At 36.4% G+C, this 23,290-nt stretch overlaps 1 long non-coding RNA gene across 2 annotated transcripts in view; it reads left to right on the top strand.

Annotated features, from left to right (window-relative positions):
• Positions 1-13,420, top strand: part of LOC145716121 (uncharacterized) — a 493,424-nt gene extending 480,004 nt beyond the window's left edge. For both annotated transcript variants that reach the window (XR_014138542.1, XR_014138538.1), the window contains one exon: positions 9,816-13,420. This is a non-coding gene — a long non-coding RNA (uncharacterized LOC145716121). The remainder of the gene's footprint in view (positions 1-9,815) is intronic.
• The last annotated feature ends 9,870 nt before the right edge of the window (positions 13,421-23,290 follow it).

Genomic DNA, 23,290 nt, shown 5'->3' with positions numbered 1-23,290 from the left:
GGGTCATAGAGCTCACCTGTTTCAAATCCACTCTTCTTTTACAGGAAAAAAAAAAAAGACCAGAAAAGTTAAAGAATTTGACTATTTGATTACACTTTTACTAACTAGAATTAGAATCCCAATTTCGAAGACCCTTTTAGTCATACTATACTTTGGGTCTGAGCAGCAATAGTTCATTTTAGGTGCTTATTATTAATGCAAAAACCTGGTTCTAATTCAAAGATGGAAATGTAAAAGAAGTTGAATCAAATAGAACAAACCTAAAGAAATCAATAACTTTTTTTTTTAAAGATTTTATTTATTTGACAGAGAGAGACACAGCGAGAAAGGGAACACAAGCAGAGGGAGTGGGAGAGGGAGAAGCAGGCTCCCTGCTGAGCAAGGAGCCCGATGTGGGGCTTGATCCCAGGACCCTGAGATCATGACCTGAGCCGAAGGCAGACGCTTAATGACTGAGACACACAGGCACCCCTCAATGACTCTTTTGAACATTAGTTTAGAACATTAATTAGTAAAATATTCAAAATCCTTAGCTATCAATAATTTTTAAAGCTTTCAGACATTTACTAATAGCTAAGGAACAGTAGTATGCATTAGTCACTGAGTAGAACCATAGAGATAAAGAATTGAATCTCTTTCAATAACTGTAAGAGATAAAGCATTTTATCTTTTTGTATGGTTTTCTCCAATAAGAAAAAGCATAGTAATACATGTGTATTGGGGTATCCTATGTATAAGTAACACAAACCATCTAACAGAGTCAATCAAACTGTCAGTTGTTTAATTTTAACTTAATTTACTTTTCTACTGTTAAACAATATTCCTTGGGTTCCCACCATCACAAAAGTTCATGGGTTTTTTTTATTTCATTTTTATTTAGGTTCAAGCTGGTTAACATATATAGTAAAATTGGTTTCAGGTGTAGAATTTAGTGTTTTATCACTTACATATAACAGTGCTCATCACAAGTTCGTTTCGTATGCTGTTGTTGTTTTAATTAATTTGATAGCAGTTTGTGGCATACATTGCTATTCTTTACTGATCATCAGTTCCCCTTTTCTTTGAGGTACCTGGAAGGATTCCTTAGAAGGTAAGAATATGAGCAGAAGAGATGAAGGTACTTCCCCACAGGATTCCATTGATAGAGTTCAACCCACAGTCTTCACCTGCTACAGCAATTATGGGCTCCTTGGTCAAAACAATTTGACAAATGTCCCCTTCTTAGAGATGGACATTACATATTAGCATATTAAACATATTCAGAAGCTCTGCAGGGGGGGAATACTCTAACATAGCACTGACCAATTAATTTTCTTGCCTAAAAATTCTTCTTCCTTAGGACTCTCTTTGGCAATCACAGGGCCATGTTGTAGATATTGAAAATTAATTTAGCAGAGGTTAGTTAACAGCCAAATAAACACAGACATAGGTGTTCAAAGAGTAGGTTGTAGGGTTGAGCACTAGCCATTGAATACTACTATATGGAAATGACACACATCACTTCCAGTCATATGCCTAACTTCAAGGATATCCTTCCAGGTACCTCCATGTAGAGGGGAATTAAATATCAGTGCCTGACACAAACTGCTGCCAAAGTCTATTTTTAAAGCATGGGGTGGGGGGGATAGTACTTTTTGTAGTACTAGTAATCTAAATGATACTGCTTGAAAATGGAAAAGTCATTGAAGTTGAAATTAAATGTTGGGGTCCAGTCAAAAGACAGAAATGACACCAGTAATTTGAATAGGGAGAATTTAATGTAATGAATTATTAACTAATAAAAGGTGGTTAGCTACTATAAAGGTAGAGGGGATGAAAGAAGGCAGGACGAACAAATGCAAAATGGCTTCTAGGACTGAAAGATAGAACCCAAAGATAGAACTAACAGCCTGGAGGAGGACCCCACCCTAAGACTGTAAATCTGACCTTGTTGAAGAAGATATAGCTGTACCCTGCTGGAGAGAGCACAAGTTTGTTGGGATGCTAGCAGGCTGGAGTTGGTCTTCAGGAAGCTATCTGCTGAGGGGCCAGAATGATTTGCTGAAGATTGAATGCCACTGGGTCTCCCACTGTCATTCATACCGTAAGAGCTAAAAATAAAACACCTCAGAAGCAGAAAGAGAATTCTCTTCCTCTCTATGCCTTGAAGTGTTCCTCCAGCCTCCTCTACTAATAAAGGCTAACATTGAGCCAACTAGCAATGGAGAAATTTTACAGAGCCCAGATGTAAAAGTGCAAAGTGGGGCAAAGAAGTATGAAACTGAGGGGCAATAAATTGATAAGTGGCACAGATAAGAAATGCTTAGAGAGAAAAAAAGAGGCTGATGATACAGAAACCATGAAAGCACTATAAAAACACAATCCACCTCTCAACTTGCTTCTCATCAGAAATACAAGCTTAGCAGAGGGAATAGGAAAAAAAATGTCCACTTTCCAGTTTCTTCCTGGAAGGTGCCTATTACATACTTGTCCAGCTGTTGCCTGATGGTACAGCTTCCAACTGGCCTGCATCCAGGTGCTGAACTTGACTTCTCCCCTTGCGGACATGATGGGTCTTGGCATATCCTCAACTACATGAAGGCACTAAAAATAAATGAGGCAGCTTGGACAAGCACAGAGTTTGTAAAACAATCAAGAGCGTGGGCCAGGCTACTTGACAAGGTTTATCTCCTACATGAGACCACTCTGTCAAGAACAAAGGTAAAAATTCAATAGAGGTGTTCAACAGCAGACCACATCAAGTGGAAGAAGGGATCAGTGAGCTGGAATTCAGTGAGTGGAATTTACTCAGAGGGACAAAAGGAAGAAAGAATGAAAAAGAGTGAAGATAACTTAAGGGACTTATGGGAAACCATAAAGCAATCAATATTTGCATTATAGAAATCCCAGGAGGAGAAAAAGGGACAGAGAGCTTTTATGAAGTAATAATGACTGAAAATTTCCCTACCCTAGCAAAACAGATATCCAGATCAAGAAAGCCCAGGGATCTTAAAATAACATGAATCAAAAGAGACCCACACCAAGAGAAACATTAAAATTCAGTAGCCAAAAAGTAGAGACAAGGAGATAATATTGAAAATAGCAAGAGAAAAACAACTTGTTATATACAGGGAAACCCCTGAAAGACTATAAGCAGATTTTTTCAGCAGAATCTTCGCAGGCCAGAATAGAGTGGCATGATATATTCAAAGTGCTAAAAGAAAAAAAAACCTGCCATTCCCAAGTACTCTTTCTGGCATAATTGTACTTCAGAACTGAAGAAGATATAAAGAGTTTTACAGACAAGGACAAGGAAAAGCTACAGTTTATCACCACTGGACCAGCTTTACAAGAAATGTTAAAGGGATTTCTTCAAGCTGAAGCCAAAGGATGCTAATTAGTAATAGGAAAACATATGAAAGTAAATTCTGGTGGTAATGGTAAATATACTATAAACAGAATAGTCTAAGAGTATCATGGTGGTAGGAAAATCACTTATAACTCTGCTATAATGGTTAAAAAATAAAAGTCTTAATAAATAATCATAATGGCAATAATTTGTTGATGGATACACAATGCAAAAAGATGTAAATTGTGACATCAAAAACAAAATATTAGGGGGCTATAAAAATGTACAGCTTTTCTATGTGTTCAAATTTGTTATTTTCCATTTAAAATAATCTATTATAAATAAAATATGGTTTTTGTAAGTCTCATGGTAACCAAAACAAAAACCTATAGTAGATACACAAAAGAGAAAGAATAATAAATCAAAGCATACCACTATAGGAAATTATCAAGTCACAGAAAAAGAAAGAGGAAGAAAGGAATAAAGAAATTAAAAACAATCAGAAAACAATTAGCCAGTTAATTTAAATGACAATAGTAAGTCCACAATTACCAATAATTACTTTAAATATAAGTGTACTAAATTCTCCAATCAAAAGATTTAGAGTGGCTGAATGAATTAAAAAAATAACACCCAACTATATGCTGCCTATGTGAGACTCACCTCAATTTTGCAGACACAAGTAGACTGGAAGTGAAGGAATGGAAAGCAGAGGTAGCTGTACTTCTATCAGACAGAATAGACTTTAAGCCAAAGACTATATATAACAAGAGACAGAGAAAGTCATTATATAATTATAAAGGGATCAACTCATCAAGAGGCCATAACATTGTAAATATTTATGCACCGAATATAGGAGCACCTGAATATATAAAGCAAATATTAATAAATCTGAAGGGAGAAATAGACAGCAATACAGTAGTGTAGGGGACTTCAGTACTCCACTTTCAACAATGTATAAATCATCAAGACAGAAATTCAATAAGGAAACATTGGACTTACACTACATATTGGACCAGATGGACTTAATGGACATTTTGAGAACATTCCATTCAATAGCAGAATGCACATTCTTCTTAGATACATGTTAACATTCTCCAGGATAGATCATATGTTAGGCCCCAAAAGCAGACTTAATAAGTTTAAGAAGAATGAAATCATATAAAGCATCTTTTCCCACAACAGTGGTATGAAACTAGAAAGCAATTGCATGAAGAAAACTTGACTATTCAAAAGTTTGTGAAGATCAAACATGTTACTGAACAACATATAGGTCAAAGGAGAAATCAAAAGAGAAATAAAAAATATTGAGACAAATGAAATTGGAAATACAGCATACTAAAACATGTGATGCAACCAAAGGCATTCTAAGAGGGAAGTTTACAATGATAAATGCCTACATCAAGAAACAAGAAAGATCTCAAATAAGCAACTTAACTTTACACCTCAAGGAAGTAGGAGGAAATAAATAACAAACTAGACATAAATGAAGTAGAGACTAAAAAGAAAATTGAAAAGATCAATGAAATTAAAAGCTGGGTTTTTGAAAGATAAAAAAATAGATGAAACTTTATCTAGACTTGAAGGTTCCTTTTTCTCCACATCCTGGCTAACACTTGTTATTTCTTGTCCTTTGATACTAGCCATTCTAACAGATGTGAGGTGCTGTGAGGTGTGGTTTTGATTTGCATTTCCTTGATGATTAGTAATATTGAGCATCTGTTGGTCACCTCTATATCTTCTTTGGAAAAATGTCTATTCAGGTTCTCTACCAATTTTTTTAAAAGATTTATTTATTTGAGAGAGAGAGAGAGCAGTGGGGAGGGGCAGAGGAAGAGAGAGAGAGCTCAAGCAGACTCTGTGCTGAGTGTGGAGCCCGATGCAAGGCTCAATCTCACGACCCTGAGATCATGACCTGAGCTGAAACCAAGACTCAGATGTTTAACCAACTGTGCCGCCCAGGCACCCCCTCCACTGATTTCTTAAATCAGATTATTTGGTTTTTTCCTGTTAAGTTGTATGAGTTCTTTATATATTTTAGATATTAACCCCTTAATGGATATATGCAGGTTGCCTTTTCATTTTGTTGATGATTTCCTTTGCTATGCAAAAGCTTTTTAGTTTAATATAGTCCCAGTTGGTTATTTTGCTTTTGTTGGCTTTGCTTTAGGAGTCAGATCCAAAAATTCATCACCAATACTTATGTCAAGGAGCTTACCATCTATGTTCTCTTCTAGGAGTTTTATGGTTTTAGGTCTTGCATTCAAGTCTTTAATCAATTTTGAGTTAATTTTTGTGTATGGTGTAGGATAGTAATCTAGTTACATTCTTTTGCATGTGGCTGTCCAGTTTTCTCAATACCATTTATTGAAGTCACTGTTCTTTTCCCATTGTATATTCTTGGCTACTTTGTTGCAAATGAATTGACCATTCATTCATGGGCTTATTTCTGGACTCTCTATCCTATTTCATTCATCTACATGTCTGTTTTTATGCTAATATCATACTGTTTACATTACTGTGGGTTTGTAATATAGGTGGGAATGTAAATCAGTGCAGCTATTATGGAAAACAGTATGGAGGTTCTTCAAAAAATTAAAACTAGAACTACCAAGTGATCAAGCAATTCCATTTCTAGCTATTTATGTGAAAAAAACAAAAACACTAATTTGAAAAGATATATGCACTTCCATGTTCACTGTAGCATTATTGACAATAGCCAATATATGGAAACAACCAGAGTGTCCATGGGTAGATGAAGAGATAAAGGATATAATATCACTCACACATACGCACACACACACACACACACACACACAGGAAAACTACTCCGTCATAAGAAAGAATGGAATATTGCCATTTGCAACAACATGGATGGATCTTGCTTGAGGGCATTATATTAAGTGAATTAAGTCAGACAGAGAAAGACAAATGTGATGTGATTTTACTTATATATGGAACCTAAAAAAACAAAACAAAAACCCCAAATTAAAACAAAACAATATAAAACAAAAACCAAGCTCATAAATATGTAGAACAGATTGGTGGTTGTCAGAGGGGATGGGGGTGGGATTGGTGAAGTTGGTCAAAAGGTACAACTTACAGTTATAAAATAAATAAGTCATGAGGATATAATGTACATAATGGAGATGATAGTTTTATATATATGTATAGTGACTATAGTTATATGTATATAATACTGTGTTGCATATTTGAAAGTTGCTAAGAGAGTAAATCTTAAAAGATCTTACCAGAAGAAAAAAATTGTAACTATGTATGGTAACAGATAGTAACTAGACTTGTTATCATTTCAGTGTACACAAATACTGAATCACTCTGTTTTACACCTGAAACTAATATACAGTCTTCAATTTAGAATAATTTGTCTCAAGACTTTTTGATTTTATGATGGTGTGAAGGCAATACACGTTCAGTAGATACTGTACTTCAGATTTTGAATTTTGTTCTTTTCTCAGGCTAGTGATATGTAGTACAATACTGTCTCATGATGCTGGGCAGTGGTGGTGAACTGCAGCTCCCAGTCAGCAGGCAATCATGAGGGCAAACAACTGAGACACTTACAACCATCCTCTACTCATTCAACCATTTTGTTTTTCATTTTCAGTATTCAATATATTACATGATATATCACATACTTTATTATAAAATAGGCTTTGTGTTAGATAATTTTGCCCAGCTGTGGGCTAATATAAATGTTCTGAGCACATTTAAAGTATACTAGGCTAAACTGTGATCTTGGGTGGTTAGGTGTATTGAATGTATTTTTAACTTATGATATTTTCAACTTTTGATGAGTTTATCAGGATGTAACCCTATCATAAGTCAAAGAAGATCTGTGATGTTATATGACAATTACTCAGTTAATTAAAAGAACTATGAAAATAGAAAATTCAGAGAGATTAAAAAAAAAACCTTAGGTAGACTTCCCAAGAAAAATAGAAGAGAGGATTTAAATAAAACCAGAAATGAAAGAGGTAACATTATAACTGATATCACACAAATATAAGAAATCATAAGATACTACTTTGAACAATTATATACCAACAGATTAGACAACCTAGAATAAATGTATAAATTCTGAGAAATACATAACCTTCCAAGACTGATTCAGGAAGAAATAGAAAATCTGAATAGAGCATTTATTAGTAAGGGGTTTAAATCAGTAATCAAAAATCTCCCCAACAAAGAAAAGTCCAGGACCAGAGGGTTTCACTGGTGAATTCTACCAAACATTTATAGATGATTTAATACCAATCTTGTCAAACTCTTTTTAAAAAATAGAAGATAAAGGAATACTTCCAAACTAATTTATAAGGCCAATGTTATCCTGATACCAAAATTAGACAAAGACAATACTAGAAAAGAAAATTACAGGCCAATATTCCTGATGACCATAGATGCAAAAATTCTCAGCGAAATATTAGTAAATTTAATTTAGCAATACATTAAGAGGATTATACATCATGATCAAGACAGATTTACTCTAGGGATGCAAGGATGGTTCAGTATCTGCAAATCAGTCGATATGATACACAGCACTAACAAAAGGAAGATAAAAATCATAAAATTATCTCAATAAATACAGAAAGTGCATTTGAAAAAATTCAACAACCTTTCATGATAACAATTCTCTGCAAAGTGGATATATATAGAACATATCTCAACAAAATGAAAGCCATATATTACAAGTCCACAGCTAACATCATACTAAATGGCAAAAAGCTGAAAGCTTTCCCTCTAAGATCAGGAACAAGACAAGGATGACCACTCTCACCTCTTACTCAACGTAATACTAATAGTCTCAGCCAGAGCAATTAGACAAGAAAAAAAGAAAGAATGAATGAATAGAAAAGGCATCTAAATCAGGAAGAAGTAAAATTGTCTCTATTTGCAGATGTCATATAGCATATATAGAAAAATCTAAGAACTCCATCATAAAACTGCTAGAATATACAAATTTAGTAAAGTTGCATGATACAAAATCAATATATAAAAATCAGTTGTGTTTCTATATGCTAACAATGAACTGTGTGAAAGAGAAATTAAGAAAACAGTCCCATTTACAAGCATCAAAAACAATAAAATGCTTAAGAACAAATTTAACCAAAGAAATGAAAGATCTGCACACTGAAAGCTATAAGATATTGAAGAAGACACAAATAAATGGAAAGATATTCCATGCTCATGAATTGGAAGAATTAATATTGTTAAAATGTCCATACTACCCAAAGACATCTATAGATTCATTGCAGTTCCCATAAAACTTCCAATGATACTTCTCCCATAAATAGAAAAAAGAATCCTAAAATTTGTATGGAATCACAAAATCCTAAATAGCCAAAGCAATCTTGAATAAGAAGAACAAAGCTGGAACATTACACTGCCTTGCAAACTATGTGACAGAGCTATAGTTAAAAAAACAAACAAAACAAAAACAACCACACAAAGTATGGTACTGGCATAAAAGTAGACACACAGACTGATCAATGGAATGTTGGAGAGAGCCCAGAAATAAATCACTGCTTATACAGTCAACTAACATTTGAAAAGGAAGCCAAAAATGCTCAATGGGGAAAGGATGGTCTCTTACACACACACACACACACACACACACGTGTTTAATCTGAGGGACTACAATACCCTTCAACTTACATGTTCCTGTAAAAAATTTTCTGTGGCAGTTGAATTATAGCTTTTATAATATTCTTTTTTTTTAAAGATTTTATTAATTTATTTGACAGAGAGAGAGCACAGCGAGAAAGGAAACACAAGCAGGGGGAGTGGGAGAGAGAGAAGCAGGTTTCCCGCCGTGCAGGGAGCCCGATGTGGGGCTCAATCCCAGGATCCTGGGATCATGACCTGAGCTGAAGGCAGACACTTAACGACTGAGCCACCCAGGTGGCCCAGCTTTTATAATATTCTTAAAGAAATCTTTAGCTCCATAAAGATTAAGAACAACTGTAGTGGAGTATTGAGCAAATATCTAGATAAGTAAAAGTAAAAAACATTTTTCTCTGTTACTCAAGACTTTACAGACAGGCCCATGAAAATAATCCTTAACCAAATTTTAAAAATAAATGTCTGCAAGGAAAGGCTGGAGAAAACAAAGATGTCTCAAACAAAACTTAGAAAGAATAAAATTTTTAAAAGTTCAGATTCTGCAGACAAAACATTCAGGCTGAGTGCCCTCCCTACTGCTCTGGACTTCCAACTGTTTTTGGATACCTGTCCCAAGGTTTCACATAATTTTTTCCAATGGAATAATCCCACAAGGACAAAATTAGAAATGTATTTATTATTTTCCTTGGAAAATTGTTTTTTACATGGAATAAAACTGAGCCACTTTTAAGAGTAGCACATACCACAAGCAAAAAGCTCAGACCACAAGACTATTTAGGAAGGACCCCCTTTTTTTTATGAAATTGAAATTCCTCTTGAATGAGAATATCTTTCTTCAATTTAACAGGCTGCTACTCAGTCACCTTTTGGAGAGTTTTGGAAAGTTCAGAAGATCATTTCTACACTGAAGCTGTATCTCGTGGATTACCAAGACACCATCAATAAGAGAAGAAAATGGCTTATTTACTTATACAAGATTCCACAGGAGAATTTTAGGAAAATAACCATTTCCATGCTCAAGAGAGGGGTATATACAGTATGTCTTTTGCTTTAAAATGAAATTCAAAGATATTTTTAGAGGTCTTTATTTTTTAAACCTGTATATTTATAGGATCCTATTTACTCAAGAGATTTTTCATGTTTTCCTGTAAAGGACGGCATTTTTATTGTTATGTAGAGCTCAAAGATTTCATTTAAATTTTTTTATAAGAGGACTCCTACTTTCCTATATAACACATTCTTGAAAAGGATTGAAAGTCAAACAGCTGACATTTCATAAACAGACATATACAGTATAATTCTAAGTCATCTGCATCCTTACCAGCCTTTAGTATTATTAGTCAGCTTAAATTTGCCAGTTGTAGTATAAAATAATATCTCTTTGTGATCTTCACTTACATTTTTCTAATTAACGCTAAGGATTGGCATCTTATTATAATATGTATAGGCTATTTGCTTTTGCTCTATCATGAAATATCTGTTTGTCTTTTAACTTACCCAATTTAGTTGTTTGTTTTACTTTTTATGCATTCTTTATATTTTAGGCAATGATACCATATTGCACAATTCCAAAAAGCCCATTCTCAAAGGCAGGGGCTGCTATGAACTCAGAATAGAATGTGATTGTCTGCCTTGAAGTTTTGCAATGCCACCACCCTAATTCTATATACTAATATTTTCATCCATTTTATATGTTGCAAATATGTTTTCCATATTTGTGGCCCATATTTTTTTCTGTATTTATTATGTTGCCTTATGATGCCTAGAAGTTCTTAATTTTAATGTTCCCTACTTTCTTTTTATGGATAGTGGTTCTGTGTCACATTTGAGAAATCCCTCCCTATACCAATATAAAATATTCTCTTATACTTCCTCTAAACCGTTTAAAGTTTTGCATTTCACATTCAACTCATTTAATCCCACTCAAGTGGAATATTGTGCTTTGTGTGAAGAATCCAATTTCATTATTTCCCATATGTAATAGTTCATAATTATTCCAAAGATATATTATGTCACCTCTATCCTATATCAATTTTTTTATGTGCTAGATTTGTTTCTGGGTTCTCTGGTCTGTTCAGGTCAGTATGTCTATCTGTGCCCCAATATTTCACTATCTTGATTCCAATAGGTATATAGTAAATGTTAATATCTAGTAGCATAAATCTTCTCCTTATTCTACTTTTTTTTTTTAAGATTTTATTTATTTATTTGAGAGACAGAGAGAGCAGATCAAGACAGAGAGCATGAGCTGGTGGGAGGGGCAAGAGAGGGGGGAAGCAGACTCCCTGCTGAGCAGGGAGCCAGTGGGGCTCGATCCTAGGACCCCAGGATCATGACCTGAGCTGAAGGTAGACACTTAACCGACTGAGCCGCCCCACCTTATTCTACTTCTGGGATGACTTAGCTATCTTGGGCATCCACCATTCCTTAGATATTTTAGAAAGAGCTAATCAAGTTCCTCAAAACACCCAGTTGAATTTTTTAATAGAATTGCATGGGATATATAGATTAATTTGGGGAAAACTGATAACTTTATTTTGAAGTTTTGAACTGTTTTCTATAAAAGTCTTACAAATCTTTTGTTAGATTTATTACTAAATATCTTTTTTGTTGCTACTGTAAATGATTTTTATTTTTTAAATATACTTTCAGTTTGTGCTGCTGCATAAACTGCACTTCATTTTGTATTTTTTTCTGTCCAATTGCTCTTTTAAACTCTCCTAACAATTTGTTGATTATGTCCTCTATTCTACTTAGCCAATCACATCATTTGTAAATAACAAAGTTTCATTTCTTCCTTTCCAATTCTTATACCGTTTTTTTTTACCCAATTCTTTGTTTCCTTGTCTTATTACACTAGAATCCACTGTACAATGTTGAATAGAAGTGGTGAGAGTAGGCATTTTTGTCTAATTAGACTTGTCACTCTGCTTCCACAAGAAAAGATATCTAATCTATTGACCCACTGCATATTAGACACAGCAAATTAAGAACTCACATCTTGGGAGCACCTGGGTAGCTCAGTCTGTTAAGTGTCCAACTCTTGATTTTAGCTCAGGTCATGATCTCAGGGTTCAGAGATTGAGGCCTGCATCAGGCTCTGCTCTGGGCATGGAGCTTGCTTAAGATTCTCTCTCTCTCCGGGCACCTGGGTGGCTCAGTTGGTTAAGCGGCTGCCTTCAGCTCAGGTCATATTCCCAGGATCCTGGGATCGAGCCCCACGTTGGGCTCCCTGCTCAGCAGAGAGCCTGCTTCTCCCTTTCCCTCTGCCTGCCTCTCTGCCTACTTGTGCTCTCTCTCTATCTCTCTGTCAAATAAATAAGTAAAATCTTTAAAAAAAAAAAAAAAGATTCTCTCTCTCCCTCTGCCCCTCCCCAATCTCTAAAAAAATTTTTAAAAAAGAACTCACATCTTAAATGAGGAGTAGTAATCAAAAAGTATAGCAGTCTGAAGTCAGTTGGCAGAGACACAAAAAGATGAAAAGTCCTTTTTATATTACAACAGCTTCTGAGAACATTGTTGCATTGCAGTTCAATGTGATAATTAATGATTAGAGCAATCTTTCCTTCTCTTTATTCTTTGTTGGTTTCTCCCTCTCTGATAATTCATTAGACTTTCTAAGGATGTACATTTGCACCATTCTCTAGTCATGCTTTTTCCTGAGGTGACTTTATCTGGTCTCATGGCTTTAATCCCACAATGTGCCTAAAACTCTTAAATCTGTATCTCCAACTCTAATCTCTTGACTCTGTCCGTCTTACTCTATCTCAACAATCACCACCATAGGCTAAGTCACCATCATCAGTCACATGGACTATTTCAAGAACTTCCACACTCAATTTCTGGCTTCTACTCTTGGTCCCTTAGATTGATTCTTTTCTTAGAAACCATCATGCTTTCTTAAAATACGTATCTAATCACATAAATTGCTACTTAAATTTCTCCAGTGATTTCTCAATGTAATTAAAATAAAGTTTAAAACCCTTATGTGACCTACAAGTCCTATAAGAGCAAATCCTCAACTTCCTTTCTGACATCATCTTCTACCACTGTCCCCTTGACAACTGCTTTAGCTATGGTCATGTTTTTACCATACCTCAAACATGTTAAACTATACTTATCTTAGGGCCTTTTGTTACCATTACTTGGAATATTCTTTTCCCTGATTCAAATCTAGTTTAAATGTCTTTTAGTAAGTTAAACAGTAAGGTACTGGCATAAAAACAGATAACACAGATCAATGAAACAGAATAGAAAGCCCTGAAATAAACTCATGCATATGTGGTCAATTAATTTACGACAAAGGAGTTAAGAATATACCATGGGGAAGAACAGTCTTCTCCATAAATGGTGTTGGGAAAACTGGATGGCTATATGCAAAAACAAACAAACAAACAAAAAAAAACAAAAACAAAACTAGACCACTTTCTTACATCATATACAAAAATAAACTCAAAATGGATTAAAGACTTGAACGTGATATCTGAAACCACAAAAGTCCCAGAACAAAACATAGGTAGTAAGCTTCTTGATATTGGTCTTGGTGATGTTTTTTTGGATCTGACGCCAAAAGCAAAGGCAACAGAAACAAACAAACAAACAAAACCAAATGGGACTATATCAAAGTAAAAAGCTTCTGTACAGCAGAGGAAACCATCAACAAAATAAAAAGACAACCTACTAAATGGGAAAAAAAAATTGCAAATCATATATTTAATAAGGGGTTAATATCCAAAATCTATAAAGAACTCATACAACTCAATAGCAAAAACAACAATAAAAAATTTGTTTAAAAATTGGGCAGAGAGGGGCACCTGAGTGGCTCAGTCCGTTCAGCATCTGACTGTCAATTTCAGCTAAGGTCCTGATCTCAGGGTTGTAAGATCAAGCCTTGCAACAGACTCCATGCTCATCGGGGAGTCTGCTTGATATTCTCTCTCTCTCGCTCTCCTTCTGCCCCTCCCCCCACTTGTGCTCTCTCTCTCTCTCTAAAATAAATAAATAAATCTTAAAAAAAAATGGGCAGAGGACCTGCATAGACATTTTTCCAAAGAAGACATACAGATGGCCATCAAATACATGAAAAGATGCTTAACATCAGTGATCATCAGGGAAATGCAAATCAAAACCACAATGAGATACCACATCACACCTGTAAAAATGGCTTTGGTAAAGATATGGAGAAAAGGGAATCCTCATTCACTGTTGATGGAATGTGAATTGTCGGCACCATGGAAAACAGTATGGAGGTTTCTCAAGAAATTAAAAATAGAATCAAAATATGATACAGCAATTCCACCTCTGTGTATTTATCCAAAGTAAATGAAAACACTAATTCAGAAAAAATATGTGCACCACCATGTTCATTGCAAAATTATTCACAGTAGCCAAGATATGGAAATAACCTAAGTGTTCAATGATCAATGAATGGATAAAGAAAATACCTTATATATATAATAGAGTATTATTCAGCCATAAAAAATAATAAAATTTTGCCAATTGCCACAGCATGGATGGATCTTGAGGGAATTATGCTAAGTGAAATAAATCAAACAAAGACAAATACCATTTGATCTGTCTTACATGTGGAATCAATCAGTCAATCAACCAATCCAAGCTCACAAATATGGAGAACAGATTGGTGGTTCCCAGAAGCGGGGAGGTGGGAGGAGTGGGGAAGTAGAAGAAATGGCTAAAATGTTGGAGTGTTTTTAGTTTAAATAAACTGAATTTTAAAAAATTTAAAACTTTATCTCTAATTCCTGATTTATAGAAAATTATGTATCATTTTAAAATCTTTAAAAAAAAAAGGGCGCCTGGGTGGCTCAGTTGGTTAAGCGACTGCCTTCGGCTCAGGTCATGATCCTGGAGTCCCGGGATCGAGTCCCGCATCGGGCTCCCTGCTCGGCAGGGAGTCTGCTTTGTCCTCTGACCCTATCCCCTCTCATGTGTTCTCTCTCTCTCTCATTCTCTCTCTCTCAAATAAATAAATAAAATCTTTAAAAAAAAAAAAAGAAAGAAAATTATGTATCATTTCAATGAATGTTCCCTCAGGAGTACTTCTTTGCACCATTTGTTTTCCTTGAAAATCTTCCCCCTACTTGTTGAAAATCTATCATTCTCCCTTTCCCCCCACCACTTCCTCTTGAATCTTACTATGCTCATTGCCTGTATTTGTTTAATGCATGAGCGGATGAAATATTACTTCTTCTCTTCGGTTTGCCTTAGTTCCCAAGCCAGGTATTTCTTCTTCCTTTGAACCACTATGAGCTTTACTTTAATGTTTATTGTTATTTGACATACTTTGCCTTATATTGCAGCTAAAAGTGGAATTTACTGTGTTGAGGAACTGTGGCTCACTCATCTTTGTCTCTATATAGCATCTAGCTTTGCATGTAGTATGCCCTCAAAAACAATTCTGATGTATGTGTGGATGTTTGACTAATAAACAAGACAGTCACAAGGGATGAGGTTGTGTAGATGACTGGTAGAGACTCGGTAGAAATATAAGAGGTTGCTCTTCTTGGTGCAAGTTCAAGGTGATTTACACCCTGAAATTGTTCGAAAGCAGAGATTCTTATGACAATTCACTAACTTAAAATAATATTTACAGCAGTAATTTTATGCTCAATTATATTGACCATGTGACTTATCTGATCTTTTTTTATGGAAATCAATAGCTGAGACAACTGAATATTACAGATGTAAGCAAAGATGAGTGGTGTCTCACGTACACTATGTAGTCAGTCACAGTCTTTGTTTCATTTCCACTTTTGTAATACATAAATGATCATTGTATTCTAATGAGTTAAGACATGAATTCACAAGATAAAACATCATCCTTTTGTTCATTATGTGAAAGACACTATACAAATCCTAAGTGGAAAACCAAGGAAGATAATGGGTAACATTAATTCCTTATTTCAAGCCTTTTATATTTATCTTCATTACACGTGTAATTTTAGTGGTGCCTTTTTATACCTTCTTGAAAGATATACTTTTCTTCTGCAGGTACTGAACAGTATTCCATTACCAATATGGACACTTACCAATCCTTAATAATACAATAACATGGAAAATTCTTGACATGTTCTTTGTCAATTAAACTAACTTTTATAAACATCTAATTAATTTCTAGATCATATCAATGAAAACATTATATTTCAAGTATGTTCCAAAGAATGGAAAAAAAGAAATCTCAATATTCTTGGAAAATATTTTTTATGTATGAGAATATTAAGAAACTTTCATTATGCTTTCAGCATGATTTTTAAAATAAGGGTCTTATTTCTGTTGTGCCACAGAGAAACAACATCATTGTTTAAATATATTTTTAAGTACTTAACACCACATGTTCTGTTTATCTTATCCTGGTGAACTGAGACTTTGGTAATTAAAGCTTTAAGCAAGAAATGTATGCCTCTAGGTTTTTCTGATTGATAAGAGTCCAAGGCACATAAACGCATGGCAAATCCCAGATGAGAGGGAGCAAGAACTGGAAGAGATACTCAAGACAGTTTTCCATGAGAGAGGAAACAATGAGTAGCTTTACCAAGGTCAAAATGTATACAACACTTCTCTGTGGTTTTCTGCTCTCTCCAAATGAAATCAGATAAGAATAAAGTGCTAAGATACTGAAAATCCAAACAGATGCCTTTTCTATAAAAGTATTAAATGGTTGTTAGAATTAAAGTCTGAATAAAAGATCAGAAGTTTTGACTCCTATTGGAGCTGTCAAAAGCATGTGAGATTGGTACTAAAACCCACTTTGAATAAGATATTCAGAGTGAGCTAATTCTGCAAGCATGGGAAAGCCATCACCATGTTAAGCAATGTTTAATAATAATTCATGGTTAATAAATACAAAATCAAACTATCTAGGTTTTTGTTTTAAACTTATTTAACCCGTGCTCTAAAAGTGTATACAATTTATTTTTGCGTATATACCTTTGCCCAGTTGAAGGAAAGTACTATTTTCAGGAGAACCCAGAAGAAAATAAATGTGTTGATTCCTTTATTAACCACACCTATGGGAAACCAACATAGTTCGAGAAAAAGCCCACCTGGAGACAATGTCTCCTAATAGCAGCAAAGTGCCTAGAAGAAATTAATCACAGCCCTGATCTAACAAGTTCAAACCTTTCAAGAATCAGCACACACAACAGAGGATAGCAGTTAGAAATAATTAGATTAAGTTGCCCTTTACTTGTCAAACAAGGAAAAAGTTAGTGATTCCTGAACTCTGACATGGGAGGAAAAAGAGAAATACTCTACTCTTCTCAAATTCGAGTTCCCTGTCCCTAAGTCATGTGCTTAATCCTGATGTATAGTGTCATCATCAGGGGAGCTTTAAAAAAACTCTCAGTTTCTGAGCCTTGCCCCCACATATCTTATTTTAATTGGTCTTGGGTGGACCCCAGTTACCAATATATTTTAATAGCCACCCCTCACCACAAGATGATTCTAATGTGCATCCAGGGTTGCAAACTCCTAAATTAGTGAAAGCTTCCTTATTGCAAAGACAAATGAAGAGAAAGAAGTTCTTGGTCCTGAATTTTAAATCAGCCCTAAGATACCTGAAAATTTGAGAGTAGAAGAAAGAAAAACTATAATTTCAAAGCACTGAGTTTTTTTCTCATTACAAGTGGTGGGGACTTGAATTCACCTTGGTATAGGTCTTCCTTTGCCCTGGGAAACCATCTCAAGGGGTCTCTCACACAAAGGTAAAGCAAAGCCTCCATGGAGAAGTTGAAATATGTGGACTCCAGTGTTTTTAAAACTGTTTGGTGGGCATGTTGCACCTGGAGTAAATTATGGTTCTTGGTGGAGAGAGGGATGGGTTAGAGCTGAGGGGAGAGAAGGATGAATGAGTAGGTGGCCTGGTAAATTTATCACCCTCTGACTCCTTGAACTGGGTATGAGCCACTATGGTTAGAGTGATGAACCCAAAAGCCAAACTATACAAAGGAAATGCTGTGACACTCTGGGCCCTATGGGAAGGTAGGTAGTGTTGAAGCAGAGTAGAGATGATTCTTCCTCTCAGTGAAACCTTGCTCTGGCACTTCAGGGCCAGCACCCAGGGGAATACCCCATAGCTGGGAATAGCACCTTTGGCATCCCTATAGGAGTGCTGATCTTGGGCACTCTATCAGCAGAGCCAGCCAGGAGGCTTCTCTAGGGACCTTTGTCAACATCAGACATGGTTCTGGTGTGGGACAGTAGGCGAAAAACAATAATATACCAGTGTTAACTGTGGCTGACATACTGATTTGGTGAGAGATAAGCTTTGGGGACCCCCAGAAATAATTGGGGTATACTTGGGGCTGTTATGAGGTCCCATTATAGGAGGAGAGATTACACTGTAATATGAACTCTATTTTAGATAGATAGGGAAGACTAGAATGTATAGGTTCTAAATATAAAAAACAAAGGAAGATATTTAACAAGAAGTTTATCTCAGTGACTTACAAAGTTCCTACCACTCTATGATTAATGTAATAAAAGGGTAGTGTATGGTTTTAAAAGTTATCTAAGTGACCACATGACTGAACTGGTTTCTCATTGACTACATATGTGTCTCTATCCTCTCTTACCACTTTACCTCTATCCCTTCCAAAACTGACACTGAATTGAAAAGAAATTTTTCAGGTGGAGGGTGAGCACTGTTCGGCCCAAAGTATATACTAGTTTAACTTCACTGTGCTCCAGAAATGCCAAAGAAGTATCATGCTCCTTTAGTAAAAAGAAAACAAAAACAAAAACAATAATAGTACCACCATTGCTCCCTCCTTCAAAGACCTCATAATCTAGTTATAGAGAATATAATGTTAAGGTGATCTATGTAGTGAGATAGACTTGATGTGGATTATAATAAAACATTCATCCAGATACTCTGTGACCAGCTTGTACAGTAAAGGTTTAGGAATATTATTTATGGCTCAGGAAAGATTAATATGACCCACCAAAGTGGAGTCAGCTGTTATCAGTGGCCATATTATTTATAAGATTATGACAAAAGTTGATTCTATATTTGTAAATGCATGTTTCAAAATGTAGGTTTTATTATTATGTAGGTGTATGAGGCCAACAACAGATTAGGAGATGATTACCTTTGAAAACATAGTTGTTACTCAGATCCCAAGAGAAAGTGGGGGGTATGCCATACCATTTGAGGGGTCACACAGGGAAGCATCAGGATCAGTCAGGAGGCAGAGGAGTAAGGAGAAAACAGAGACAAGAGCCTTCTTGTGGTTTCTGAAAAAAGGAACAAAGACAGTTTAAACAGGTTTGGGACTGGCTAATTTAAATAATTACAGCAGGCTCTGGGGAATAGGGGCTGTCCCTGTTTGTCTGGTACCTGGTCCTGGGGTAACTAGGACAGGCGGATAGTGGCCCTAGAGCGTGAGAGCCCAATAAAGGAGGTGGTATGAGCTCTGGATTGGTTGGTTTGCATATGCAAGGTATGCTGGAAGTTTTGCAATTTCTAGGAATTAGCTAACCCTGGAGGAGCAGTCCCTTCAGGGTCAGCAAGGCCCCAAGATGTCAAAGCATCTGAAAATAAAAGACATGGTTAATACACTGTGGTAGCCTATTCCAAATGAGTGGGAATTTCTGAACTGGCCATAGGTTTAGATCCAAATCTAAGTTAAATCAACCCAAATGGAGCAGTGAGACCTAGAAAACTAACTCCTAGTCTAAAACAAGTGAGTTTTTGGTTTCAGACTTGCTGAAGGACTCTCCACACATCAATGTTATTATTGATGGTGAAAATGAACGTGAGCTGGAATAACAAAAAGGTAATATGGAAAGACAATGCAATAACCCTCCCACGGTGCTTGGCATTAGTCAGGACTTTGCTAGAGTGTTGCTTGTGCTTGGTTTAGAGCTCTAGTGCCCCTACCCCCAGCCCAGAGGGAGATGGAAAATCTGTCAATTGCCAAAGAGCAACCAAACAATGACAGGATGGGAAAATGGCTCTACCCTCATCTGTACAAATGGGGAGGAAAGCTATCATTTTACAAAACAGTAGAAGCTACATTTTTGTTTGAAAATGCTCAAAGTGCTCCCTATAGGAGCTGATCTTGGGCACTCTATCAGCAGAGACAAACATGTACACATCACTACTCTTTCTTTGCCAAGACAAAACTCTCTTTTTCTCACACGTATTGTTTCAGCTAAGGGTCTGGAAATGCAAATTTGGGAAGAGGCTGTATTTCCAATTGTGACCATAGAAGTAAAAGTCTGTTCATTGATAAATGAAAGTTTGCTTACTCTTTCTGAAATGTTCCTCACAGCAGTTCAAAATATGAACTTCAGAACACAAACTCGAGGCAAATTATTGAATAACTGTCATCTCCTTTTGACATTCCTCAACCTCCTGTTCTTCCCTTGGCTCCGATGTCCTTATAGTCCCCCATGGGTGATCTGTTCAATCAGGTCCTTCCCTGCATTCCTGACCACTCCATCCATGCCCAGAGCTGTTCTCACCTCCTTATTGCTAAAGCTGAAGACTTGAAATTGCCAGTCTGTGTCTATCCCAGACATTTAAAGAGAACCCCTTCTCTGACAAAAGACAAGGGGTTCTCTTTAAATGAGCAAAACAGTGTGTCAGATTCCTTCTCAGAGCCTTTGTGCAAAGGAGAAAAAAAAATGCACAGGCAGATTCCCACCTTGAGTCTACACGCCACATAGCAGGGACTCCAATGCTCCTCTGCATCTCTCCCAGAAAAGTGAAAATGTATCTTAATGCATTAATTAAACGAACGGTTGAGTGACTTGTGTGTCAAGTCCTATATTAGGCCTTTTGGAGTATAAGAAACACAGAGCCTCATTCTGGATGTCAAGAAATTTGCAATTCAATTTTAGAAACAACAAATTCATAACCCCAAAAAGTTAACATATAAGATAGCAGTACAAAAGAAGCCCCAAGGCAGTTTTTAATTAAGTGCCAATTAAGAAGAGCAGGCAACATTTGTGGGCACAGAGGTCTGGGAAGGTGTCATAGAGGAGGCAGGATATGAGGTAGGCCTTCTAAAATGGGTAGGATTTGAAGAGGGACATGAACGGGGAAGAGAACAAGGCACACTGTGAAAATGCTAAGACCAGGCCAGGCCGAGCAAAGGTCATGTGAACAAAACTGCAACCAAGGTTTGAAAGATAGGCTGTAAAAGGTCTTACTTGTTTGCCAGGATTCTGGAAGGATTGGGGAGGAATGAGTTAGAGTGTAGCATTATAAAAGAGGGTATTGAGGAAGATTTATTTCGTGATACCAGAATCTCCACATCTCCCTGTTAGATCCAATTACCCACTCTGCCCCACAAGACACTCCGAAAGAATCCACCTGTACCACATTCTGTTCACTGTTTATTGCCCAGAGGATCAGCATCCCCAGACATCTAAACCATGCCAGGCTGTGTCCCTTAGAAAGAGTTGTCCTCTTTTTCCTCTAACCCCAGACTCTACCCCCTCTTTCCCCTGCATCCAACAGTATCCTCAGCAGTTTGATGAAGAGAGAACAGCCTTATATTCTTAACCTCTTCAACAAACTTTCTCTCTTTCTTTGTCTCCTGTAAGACTGCTTCCTTTATGCTCCTTTCCAGTGGAAGCTGTTCCTTCCCCTAAGGGTTGCAAGGTTGGGAGGGGTAGCTGGTAGTATCCTACACAGGCCTTCTGAGATTCTTTCAAACTGACTCTCTTGTTAAAATAGATAGTAACCGTATATACATGTTCTTAAGCCTTATACCATTGGCTGATTAGCCATAACCTGCTACTCTTGGCATTGCTGTCAATACACCTGCCCAGACCTAACCTCATTCACTGAAGATACTGTTGTAGGCTGTCTTTCCCCTCATCCCAACTCCTACCCTTATCCTGGTTGAATTCAATATTTTGTCATTTTCCTGCTAAAAACCACTTAGTGTTTCTCACTGTTCATAGTTCTGAGCATGGTCTACACAGACTGGCTGGATGGGTGCATCTCTTAACCTTAGTGGTAGCCACTCTCTAAACACACTCTGTATTAGTCCATACTGGGCTTCTTTTGGTTCCTGGAATTTTCCAGGTTCATTTCCATCTCAGGGTCTTTGATGTATGGGGCTTCCTTCCTAGAACACTGAGACTCCCCCATCTCCCAAAGCCTCCTACTCCCTTCATGCCACAACTTTAATACCTACTAACCCATACTCATCTTTCAGTTCTCAATCCAAATGGCCTATTTACAGGTAAACATTCCACACAAAACCACCCCAACCCATAAAGACTAGAGTTGAGCAGTGATTCTCAAGTAGGGGGCAATTTTGTCACTAGGGGACATTTTGAAATGTCAGGAGACACTTGCTTGTCACAACTGGGGAGTACTACTGGCATGTAATGTGTAGAGGCCAGGGATGCTGCCAAATGTTCTACAATGCACACAATATAGCACTCCCTGGTTCAAAATGTCAATATTGTTGAGTGTGAGAAACAGTGCATTAGATCAGAGCAGCCCCCAAACACTTCTTTTGCAGTATTCACCTGATTTATAGTATTCAGTTAAAGTCTGTCTTTGGTGTCTATCTTATTCATCATTAAATCACAAGTATACAGCAACTGGAACACAGTAATAACCAATGCACATTTATGGGCAGGAGGAAGAGAAGAAGAATTGGCAAGAGACTAGGGAGAGGAAAATATTTGGGGAACATTCAGTAATTTAACAGCGAAGAAAGCTTGGATTAGAATGAGGCAGGTGGAGGGGTGCCTGGATGTTGCAGTCAGTTATGTGTCTAACTCTTGGTTTCAGCTCAGGTCATGATCTCAGGGTCGTGGGATCGAGCCCCATGTTGGGCTCCACACTCAGCACAGAGTCTGCTTGGGATTCTCTCTCCCTCTCCCTCTGCCCCTCCCACTCATGCTCGCTCTTTAAAATAAATAAATACTTCTTTAAAAAAAAAGAAAGAATGAGGCTAGTAGAAAGAGAGAGAAGGAAAGAATCTTTTCTATTTAGTAAAGAGTCAAAAGAATATATGAATGATTAGATTTGTGTGATTAATGAAAACAGTGTCAGAAAAAAGAGACAGGCATTCTTAAATGGGACAAATAAAAACTTTTATTTTTAATTGTATTATTTACAGTCCTTTTATATAAAAAGTTATTTGAGATATCTTAAAATCAAAGACAGATAAAACAGAACATTAAGTTAACAACAAAAGATTATGTATCAAATAATAGGAGCCATCAAAAATAAGTCTTTTTTACTGGCAATTTAGGATAAAGGTAAGTGCTGCAATATAATGCAAAATATAAATCCGAATTTTCTGAGAGCCAAGGCACAAAGCAAAACAT

The sequence above is a fragment of the Leptonychotes weddellii genome, chromosome 1, assembly GCF_054177405.1.
Source record: "Leptonychotes weddellii isolate Sample4059 chromosome 1, ASM5417740v2, whole genome shotgun sequence".
Lineage (NCBI taxonomy): Eukaryota > Metazoa > Chordata > Mammalia > Carnivora > Phocidae > Leptonychotes > Leptonychotes weddellii.
Note: the sequence above shows the minus strand (reverse complement) of the source record. Positions and strands in the feature narration are given on the sequence as shown.